The following is an 11,069-nucleotide window of genomic DNA, read 5'->3' on the forward strand; positions in this document are numbered from 1 at the left end:
ATCCTGTGAGATTTAAATAACTTTCTGAAGTCGAAAAGCTCTCCAGTAAACTCTTTGGAGAACAGAGACCAGAATGTGGGAATGGTTAAGAAATCAGAAATACAAATTGCCATTCGGAAATGTAAATTTAGCCCCAGACTGGAGGAAAGAGAAACAGAAATCCTATAGTGATCAATGTCAAATATATGTAATTTATATAGATGATCTGGAGACTTTAACATAATATTAACTTAAGAAAATTTACTACCAACTCTAAAATCAAGGAGGCATTGAGACAAAAGGGTTAGAAGGTCACCACTGGTTACTTTCTCTAAACGTAAAATACATTAGCAGGTATTGCACTTCAGTCCCACTGAGAATTTCAGACGCAGAGTAGAATGAGCAGCCACTGATAAATTATGCAAACACAAGAGATTCTACAGATGCTGGAAATCTTAAGCACACACGCAAAATGCTGGAGGAACACAACAAGTCAGACAGCAGCTATGGAGGGAAGAAAACAATTGACATTTCAGGCAGAGACCCTTCATCAGGACTGAAGAGGAAGAAGACAAAATAAGGTGGGGGGGAGGAGAAGGAATACAAGCTAGCAGGTAATAGATGAAACCAGGTGAGGGAGAAGGTGGATAGGTGGGAGAGGGAAGATGAAGTAAGAACCTAGGAGGTGATAGGTGGAAGAGGTAAGGGGCTGAAGAAGAAGGAATCTAATAGGAGAGCACAGCGGACCATGGAAGAAAGAGAAGGAAGGAAGAAAGGGAGGGAGGAGATAGGTAGGTAAGGAGAAGAGAAGGAGTGAGAGGGGAAGCTGAATGAGGAACAGATAAAGATAGAAGGGGGAAGGGGGAGAAACCTTCAGAAGTTAGAGAAATCAATGTTCATGGAAGCTACCCAACGGAATATAAGGTGTTGCTCCTCCAACCAAAGTTTGACCTCATCGTAGCAACAGAGGAAGGACATGGACAGATATACTGGAATGGCAATGGGAATGGAAGTCAAACTTAATGTTATATTAAATTTATAACACAAGAAATTGAGGATTAATTTCTGTCACAAAGACGGGAACTATAGTTTGCAGAAGAGTAGACTGATTAAGTAATTAAAGAAGTAAATGGCAACTGAAATGTAATACAGATTAATAAAAAGTAATGTACAGAATATTAGCAGATGTGTCCTACATCACCTGTACATAATAAATTGTTTAACTCCACTACATGAAAAGGGAAATGGTGACAATTTTATCTGTTTGTTACTTTGGGGGACGTATTCTTACAGGCCTGTACTGCTAGATGCTGCTTTACTTGCCAACAGTATATAAAATTCTGCAAGGGCTCTCTGCCCACAATTTTCATATTATTAAATTCAGTAGTCAGAAAAATAAGAGATGTGGGTGCCCAAACTGTTTAACTGCTTAACTGCTTTCCCAGATCAAAAGGCTTTGCTTTGAGAGTATCGACTTTGTTATTACCCAGCTAAAGTTTGAATATCGTTGTGTGGCACTTTTTGTTTTAAAGAACATCCTGAAAGATTGAAGTCTGGAGCCATTTGCCTTTTCTCATAACCTTATAACTCTATTAAAACTTTCCTTGAACAAGCGAGCCAATCAATTTCTTTTTCTTTCTTTCTTTCTTTCTTTCTTTTCTTTTTCAATCTTTTTATTAATTTCATGGAATGAAAACATAACAAAGCAAAAATACAAGTAGTAGGAGATACATTGTTACATTTAAAATGAGTAATTGTAAAACCAAATAGTAAAAATTGACGAAGCTCCCAATCGTGTAGAATAATAATGAATAATACAAAGCAAAAAAAAACTGAAGAAAAATCATAAAAAAAAAGCAAACCCCATCACAAAAAAAAACTAAACTAAACAGAATTAGTTGACTAAACTAAAAGACTTGGGCAATACTAACAACTTGAAAATGGGAAAGAAGGAAACCTTAGGGTCGACGACTCCATTCCTCTCAACCAACAGTACAGAGAAATAACATAAGTTTGGAAATGGTCAAATTACATCAAATGAAAATGCTGAATGAATGGCTTCCAAGTTTTTTCAAATCTAATGGAAGGGTCATAAACCACACTTGTAATTTTTTCCAAATTCCAACATACCATAGTTTGTGAAAACCAATGAAATACAGTAGGAGGGTTAATCTCTTTCCAATTCAGCAAAATGGATCTTCTAGCCATTAGAGTAAGAAATGTAATCATCCTACGTGCTGAAAAGGTTAGATAATTTCTTTCATTTCAGTGAGCAATAAATTATTCAGTGATGTAGGTAAATACAAAAACACAAATTCCCTGGCCAGGGAATTCATGAAATAGCAGTGATCACAGGGAACACAAGGCACAAAGTATCCATTTCCTCTGATTTTGTGTCAATTGAAATTAATTGCAAATGTAAAGCTTAAAATCTTCACAAACAAGGCAAAATCTGCAGATGCTGGAAATCCAAGCAACACACACAAAATGCTGGAGGAACTCAGCAGGCCAGGCAGCATCCATGGAAAAAAAAGACAGTCAACGTTTCCGGCTGAAACATTTCAGCAGGATTCCTCAGCTTCTTTTCCCCAATCCTGCCAAAGGGTTTCGGGTTTCGGCCCGAAACGTCAACTGTGCTCTTTTCCATTGATGCTGCCTGGCCTGCTGAGTTCCTCCAGCATTTTGTGTGTGTTGCTTAACATCTTCACCCCCAGCAAGAGTGAAGTAGTTTCTCTTCCTTGTGGATGGCTATAGCCAGACAATATACATATACAGTATACTGAGGAAATTTTTCAAAGCAGTGGAGAATGGGCTGGGAAGCAAATGGCCTGTTGCATTGGTAAAAATTTCATGTGGATGGAAAGGGTGGAGAGGCTTCCTTCTGCACCGTAACAATTCTATAATTCTACTGTTCGCACATAGGCATTTTACAGTATTTGAACAGCAGATACTTAATCATTATATTACCCACGTAATCACAGTTAATCATTTCTTCATTAAGAATATAACAATATTAATGCTCTTGGCATAGTTCTATACATAAACAATTCACTTACTTGTGGAGGTATTGCTTTAAAGATTAATTCTTCCATTCTTTACAGTGGAGGGGCATATCCAGGACAACAACAGTATATAATCTGCAGTCATATGGATTGTGTCAACCGCAGAATTTATTTTACTCTGATTAATGTAATAAATTTCAAACATGCACACACTCATGAGTGTACCAAATGATGGTAATAATTCCAAAAAAAAAACTAACTACTGGAAGAACATAGTGGGTCAGCCACATCTGTGGAAGCAAAAAGTCAACATTTTGGGTTGAGACCCTACACCAAGACTGTGACTGTAGAGGGAAGAGGGCCGATATATACTCATATATTTCCACAGCCATGTATTCTTCATCGGTTTATTGACACTCTAGAATCTCAGTTTTGAGACATGAAACAGCAACTATCCCTTCTGCCTCCACAGACACTGCTTGACCTGCTGAGTTCTCCAGCAGGTTATATTTTGTGACAGGTTCTAGCATTTGCTGTCTCTTAGGACTCCATGGTAATTATCCCATTACATTGACAGGAACCAAAACCCCCTGCCAGTTATATCAGCCCCACTCTCTTCATCAGCATTCTTCATTGTAACATACAACACAGCAGGGGATTACTAAAAGGCATGCAGGTTCTTCCACTTGTGATTCAGTTCTGTTTTCTGTCTGCTCTTCTTCACACGGAATATTTAAAAATTCTTTAAAGTATCGTGCAATGATTCAATGTCTGCTTATCCACTTATCCACATTTAAAAACACCAAATGTACCAAAACAGAGTTAGAATAATACATATAAAAGTTCTTAATATGACAAAAATTTTTGTCTTTTAGCTATTATCTCATATTGGAGGCAGACCATAATTCTGTCCTCAGTGGCACATTAAAACAACATATTATTGAGTCAGTATGCATTTAGTAGCCTTTAAGGCATCAGGCACCAATATGTAGCCAAGAGATGATAAATCATTTGATATTAAACTTCGCTAAATATTTTGCTTAAATTATAAGTTCAAAATTCCTTTACTAATCAAATGCATTTGTTTCTGTGGGGAGACTTTCTATATTAACCAGGAGCAGTGATACAATTACCACATCTCTTACTCTGAGACACCCAAGTTAGTTTTATGTGTAGTCCCAACTCCCCATTACCTAATAACATATGTTTTGGAACCTTGCCAGTTGGAAGCTTTCCGTGCAGAACCAAGCCGGTTCAGGTAAATTTGTGATGGACATAGACTGTGCCTTTAAAAGGGAGAGAGAGAGAGAAACTGACTACAGTACTGCTGCCTGCTTCTGGGTTGCTATGGCGACAGAGAGGCGGAGTTATGTGATGGACAGTTCGATGTTTACAGTTGCTTTGCATCATGTTTATTTAAGCAAGGTCAGATGACTCTCACGGATACAGAGTGGAAAACCGGTTAAGGAGACCGGTCAACAAAAGGAAGCCAGTGACAGAAGAGTAACTGGGTGAAACTTTCGAGTGCCCACAAGGGTGGGTTGAGGATCGATCAGGAGAATCGATCAGTGGCTATTACGGTGTGTAGAAGGGCTGACCCTGTGGAGGCTACCGGTGTGTCTACCCTTGCCCGGGTGGTAGCTTACCCTCGAACACGGTCCCCTTTGTGATAAGCTACGTCTAGCTAACTCGAGAGTGGATTCAGGGTCTGACGACGGAAGACCCATGGCACCTGTTTATTTGTTCTTCTCCTATTGTGGATTTCACCTCAGCTTACAAACACCTCTCTTTCTCCCCCACCAACTCCGTGCATTGAACTGAACTTCCTTCCATTACCATCGTAAGACTTTAAATCTTGCCACCCAAGTTTGAATGAGTTTGGGAATTATATTTACACACATATACATGCATAACACTGCTAACTTTGGATTTACCTGGTTTAAGTTACTATATTAAGTAGTTATTAATAAATAGTGATTTTAACATCAAAATCAGACTCCAAGTGTGTTCTAATGCTGCTGGTTCATTTAAACTGTTCCGTGTATGTAACATAATTGGGGTGTGCGTCCGGGATATGAACAAATTATTTGGGGGCTTAGTTGATTGATTAATGATCAATTTGATTGGAGAAATCCCTTTTGATTTACTTGTGTGAGGGAAAATCAGCAGCAATGGATGTTGATAAGTTTCTGGAAACGCCAACCTCTGAGGCCAGAAGGTTTGAGTTGTTGAGTATTGCTAAAAAGTTGAAACTTACTAAGGTGAAATCAACAATGAGGAGGTCACAGGTGCAGAGGACAATAGCTGAGTATTATGTATCTACGGGTGTGTTTAAAGTGGAAAAGTTGGAATTGTTTCCTGAAAGTAAACCAGTTAATCCTGAGCAGCAGTTACAGTTGGAACAAGTAAAGTTACAGCAACTTAAATTAGAGGTTGAGGAATGATGAAGACAGCAACAGCTCAAGCATGAGCTGCAACTAAAACGGAGGCAGTATGATGCTAGATAGGCAGACAAACAGAGAGAAGAGGCAAAAAAACAGAGGGAGTCGGCAAAAAATGGAGGGAGGATGCAGAAAGATAGAAGCAGTTCGAACTGGAAAAGATAGAGAGATTGCGGCAAGGAGGTTTAGTGTTAGACCCTGGCGATAGGTTTAGTGCCAGTCGGGAGGTTAAGTTGGTACCTCCATTTGACGAAGCGGAAATTGATAAATACTTTTTGCATTTTGAAAAGGTGGCTCAGAATCAAAAGTGGCCAAAAGGCGACTGGACTGTCTTGTTACAAAGTGTGTTTAAGGGTAAAGCCCAATAAGCTCATTTGGCCCTATCACATGCAGAGACAGCTGATTATGACTTAGTAAAAGAGGCTGTACTCAAGGTTTATGAGTTGGTTCTGGAGGCTTACAGACAAAAGTTTAGGAGTTTGAGGAAATCTAGGAACCAAATGTATGTGGAATTTGCCTATGAGAAGCTTGTGTATTTCAATCATTGGTACCTCAAAAGGGGTAAATGGGGATATTAACAACCTGAGAGAGTTGGTCTTGATCAAAGAATTTAAAAAGGTGCATCGCTGATGAAATAAAGACATACCTAAATGAAAAAGGGGCTGCAACTCCTTCAGAGTCCACTAAACTAGCAGACGAGTTTGCTTTAACGCACGAGGTTAAGTTCTTCTCGAACAAGAGCTTCCAAAAGAGTAGCAGGGATAACCCACAGGGTAAATCAGAAATTAAATCGGGAACTAGTGACAAATGTAAGGATGAAGGGAGGCAGTCGAAGGAGATATCTTCCAGTCTTGCTTGTTACTTTTGTAAGAAGCCTGGTCATATGATGGCTAGTTGTTCCATTCTGAAGAAGAGAAAGGAAAAGGAACAGGAGGCAGTCCCGAATGCCTGTGTTCAGTCGGTTGGGGCACCGCTAAGGACAGAGAGGTCTGACTGAGTTAAGGAGGGATTTGATCGTTTTATATCAGATGGGTTTCTGTCCATAAGGGAGGGGTCAACCCGGGTCCCGGTGAGGATTTTTTTGAGATACTGGTGCTTCTCAGTCCCTTATATTGGTCAGCGTTCTGGAGTTTGGTGACAAGACAAAAACTGGTGAAGTAAACATTGTGAGAGGTATTGGGAAAGGGGTTGTTTCCGTACCTCTGCCTAAGGTGATTTTGGAGTCCGGATTGGTACCCGGACATGTTAAGATAGGGGTACAACCTGAACTACCACTGAAGAATGTTTCCTTATTGTTGGGAAATGACCTTGCAGGTGGTGAAGTTTATCCAGCAGTGCAGCTAACAAGCAAGCCTGCCAATGATGATCCACACATGGATTGTGATATTTATCCCACCTGCGCAGTAACCGGAAGTATGACTAAAAACAGTTTGCCAATGCAAACAGTTCTGGGCAGTTTGATTCTGATGCCCATGATAGCCACAGGCGGGGTTCAGGTTATGATGATTTATCAGAGACTTTTCTACCTTCTATGTTACAACAGGATTCAGGTCATGAGTCTGATGGGAAAGATTTATCTTTGTCCAGGAAGGAACTTATAGAGGAGCAGAACCGAGATCCTGAGATTGAAGCTTTAAAATTAACAGCTCTCTCAGATGATGAGATTCATAATGTGCCAGTAGGCTATTATCTCAAGGACAGGGTGTTAATGAGGAAGTGGAGACCACCTACTGTGCCCGTGAGTGAGGACTGGGCAATTGTGCATCAAGTTGTGGTCCCAAAGGTTTACAGGACTGAAATTTTAAACATGGCCTTTAGTTTGGACATTTTGGAGTGAATAAGACTGCGTAAAGGACTATGAAGGAATTTTACTGGCCTAATTTAAGGAAAGATGTTGTGACCTTTTGCAGGACCTGTCACCCTTGTCAAGTTATCAGTAAACCTAACCAGGCCATCCCAGTGGCCCTATTTTGTCCGATACCTGCTTTTGGAGAACCTTTTTCCAGAGTCATAGTTGGTTGTGTTGGCCCATTGCCAAAGAGTGCAGCTGGCCATCAGTATCCGTTAACCATTATGTGCACTGTATCTAGGTTCCCTGAAGCAATTCCTCTCAGTAATATTAAGGCTAAAACTGTGGTGAACGTCCTCATTAGGTTTTTTACTCTGGTTGGTCTGCCCAAAGAGATTCAATCCGGCCAAGGCAGTAATTTTACATCAGGAGTATTCCAACAGATAGTTTATGAACTGGGAGCTAAACAAATTACATCGTCTGAATATCACCCAGAATCCTAAGGAGCTTTGGAGAGAGTCCATTCCACCCTTAAAACAATGATTAAGACATACTGTGTTGAGAATGGGAAATACTGGGATGAGGGGGTGCATTTACTCTTATTTGCCATAAGAGACAGTGCAGGAATCGTTGGGGTTTAGTCCATTTGAACTCGTATTTGGTCACAGAGCGAGAGGACCTTTGACCTTGCTCAGAGAGCAGTGGTCTGATGAGAAGATGCATGTCAGCTTGTTGAGTTATGTTTTGGAATTCAAGGATAGACTCAACAGGGTTTATAATCTCGCAAAACAGAACTTACAAGGTTTCAAAATAAAATGAAGGTCTGGTATGATAAACGAGCCCGAGAACAAACATATCACGTGGGAGACAAAGTGCTGGTGCTGTTTCCAATATTGACAAACCCTCTTCAAGCAAAGTTTAGTGGGGCGTACCAAATAATCTCTAAAATTGAATCTTTGAATTATGCTATTAAAACACCCAACCATAGAAAGCCCACTCAAGTAGTACACGTCAATGTGATAAAACGTTATTATGACTCAGAAATGGCACCTGTGAGTATTGTTGTGAGAACAAATGAAACTGGAGAGCCTGAGAAAGGGGTAATTGACATGTCAGAGAACTTTAATAAGCCAAACATAGTCTCAGTGTGGCTCAGGAATTCTGTTATTTTGGGAATCATTAGTACCAAATGAAGCCATCTGGAGCCCGAGCAGCAAAAACAATGAAAAGGTTACTTCTTGAGTAAGAGAATTTATTTCCCGATGTGCCCGAACAAACCAGAGCAGCTGTGTATAATGTGGATGTAGGTCAAGCTGGCCCATTAAGTAGCGCCCCTACTGGATGAATTCAGAGAAGAGTAAATTGGCTGAGCAAGAGTTTGAATACATGCTGAAAAATGGTATTATTAGGCCATCAACATCTGATTGGGCCTCTCCTTGTGTTATCGTGCTGAAGCCCGACGGTAGCGTGAGATTTTGTACCAATTATAGGAAGATAAATGCAGTGACAAAGACAGATGCTTACCCTAAATGCTAAACCCAAGGGTGCATGATTGTATTGATAAGGTTGGAAAGGCTAAATTCCTTACGAAGGTTGACCTGTTAAAAGGGTGCTGGTGTGTTCCATTGATCGAGAGGGCCAGAGAAATCTCTGCATTCCTAACACCCCCTGGATTGTATGAGTATAATGTTTTACCCTCTGGAATGAAAAATGCACCAGGAACATTCCAAAGAATGAGTAACCCTGTGATTCGAGGGTTAGAAAATACGGCTGCCTATATTGATGATTTAGTCATAGGGAGTGACACGTGGGAAGGACATGTCTTGGTAGTAGAAAAGCTGTATGACAGGCTTTCTAAGGCCAGCCTTTCTGTCAACCTAGCTAAGAGTGAATTAGGCCATGCCACTGTTACCTATCTTGGCTACGTAGTAGGTCAAGGTCAATTGGCTCCTGTTCAGGCCAAGGTTCAAGCAATTGCTGAGGTTCCTGTTCTAACGGGTAAGAAGGCTTTAAGAAGGATTTTGGGAATGGCTGGATATTACCGTAAGTTTTGTAAAAACTTTGTTGATATCACTCTTCCCCTAACTAATCTATTAAGGAAAGGTGAAAAGCTTGTGTGGACTGAACCTTGTCAGGAGGCATTTGATCAATTGAAAACTATTCTACGTTATCAACCTGTGCTCAGAGCACCTGATTTTACAAAGCCGCTTTCTATAGCTATGGATGCCAGTGACGAAGCTGCTGAGGCAGCGCTGTTACAAAAGGATGATGATGATGTTGAGCATCCTATAGCTTACTTTTCAAGGAAATTTAATAAACATCAGAAGAATTATTCCACTATCGAGAAAGAGTTGTTGTCACTCATTTTGGCCTTGCAACATTTTGATGTCTACGTTTGTCCCACGCAGAATCCACTTGTGGTTTACACTGATCATAATCCATTAGTGTTTCTGAGTAAGATAAAGGACAAGAATAGAAGGTTGTTAAACTGGAGTCTGATTTTGCAGGAATATGACATGGTAATAAAACATGTAAAAGATACAGATAACATTATCACAGATTGTTTATCTAGGTGTTAAGTTAAAGTTTGTATACGCTTCTGTAATGTGTTACTGGGTAGTTACATATGTATTGCTTTACACTCTGTAATCTACAGTTAAAAATTTTGCTCCTTGATCAATATTTTCCCTTTTGGAGGGAGGTGTGACAGACATAGACTGTGCCTTTAAAAGGGAGAGAGAGAGAGAAACTGACTACAGTACTGCTGCCTGCTTCTGGGTTGCTATGGTGAGAGAGAAAGGTGAAGTAATGGGATGGATGGTTTGATGTTTACAGTTGCTTCGCAGCGTGTTTATTTAAGCAAGGTCAGATGACTCTCTCGGACACAGAGTGGAAAACCGGTTAAGGTGACCGGTCAACAAAAGGAAACCAGTGACAGAAGAGTCACTGGGTGAAACTTTCAAGTGCCCACAAGGGTGGGTTGAGGATCCATCTGGAGAATCCATCAGTGGCTATCACGGTGTGTGGAAGGGCTGACCCTGTGTAGGCTACCGGTGTGTCTACCCTTGCCTGGGTGGTAGCTTGCCCTCGCAGACAGTCCCCTTTGTGATAAGCTACATTTGCCCTCGAAGAAGGTCGCCTTTGTGATAAGCTACATCTGGCTAACACGAGAGTGGATTCAGGGTCCGACGATGGAAGACCCATGGCACCTGTTTATTTGTTCTTCTCCTATTGTGGGTTTCACCTCGGCTTACAAACACCTCTCTCTCCCCCACCAACTCCGTGCATTGAACTGAACTTCCTTATATTACCATCGTAAGACTTTAAATCTTGCCACCCAAGCTTGAATGAGTTTGGGAATTATATTTACACACATATACATGCATAACACTGCTAACTTTGGATTTACCTGGTTTAAGTTACTATATTAAGTACTTACTAATAAATAGTGGTTTTAACATTGAAACCAGACTCCAGGTGTGTTCTTTGCTGCTGGTTCATTTAAAGCATTGAGTGTACGTAACAAATTAAAACATGGAGAGAAATGGAGATCTCATGTTGCTTCCTATATTTCATTCTCATTCTCCTTACAGCTTTATAGATTTTGAACCAGCTACCAAGTAGATTCGGAGCAATGATCATATGCTGAATTCCTGCATACCCAGTTCATTTTTTTTTCTGCTTGTCGGCTTAAAATAGGAAGGTTCATGTCAAATAAATTCTAAAATGTATTTCTTAACTACATTGAACTAATGCCACAAGCTGACTTTAGTATTTGACCGGGATTTAATCAAACTAATAGCAGGAAACCAGAATCCAGGAACTAATATTGGACAGCTATGCTGTTTCTAATTTTAA

This window comes from Mobula hypostoma, chromosome 2 (genome assembly GCF_963921235.1).
Source record: "Mobula hypostoma chromosome 2, sMobHyp1.1, whole genome shotgun sequence".
In the NCBI taxonomy this organism is placed as follows: domain Eukaryota; kingdom Metazoa; phylum Chordata; class Chondrichthyes; order Myliobatiformes; family Myliobatidae; genus Mobula; species Mobula hypostoma.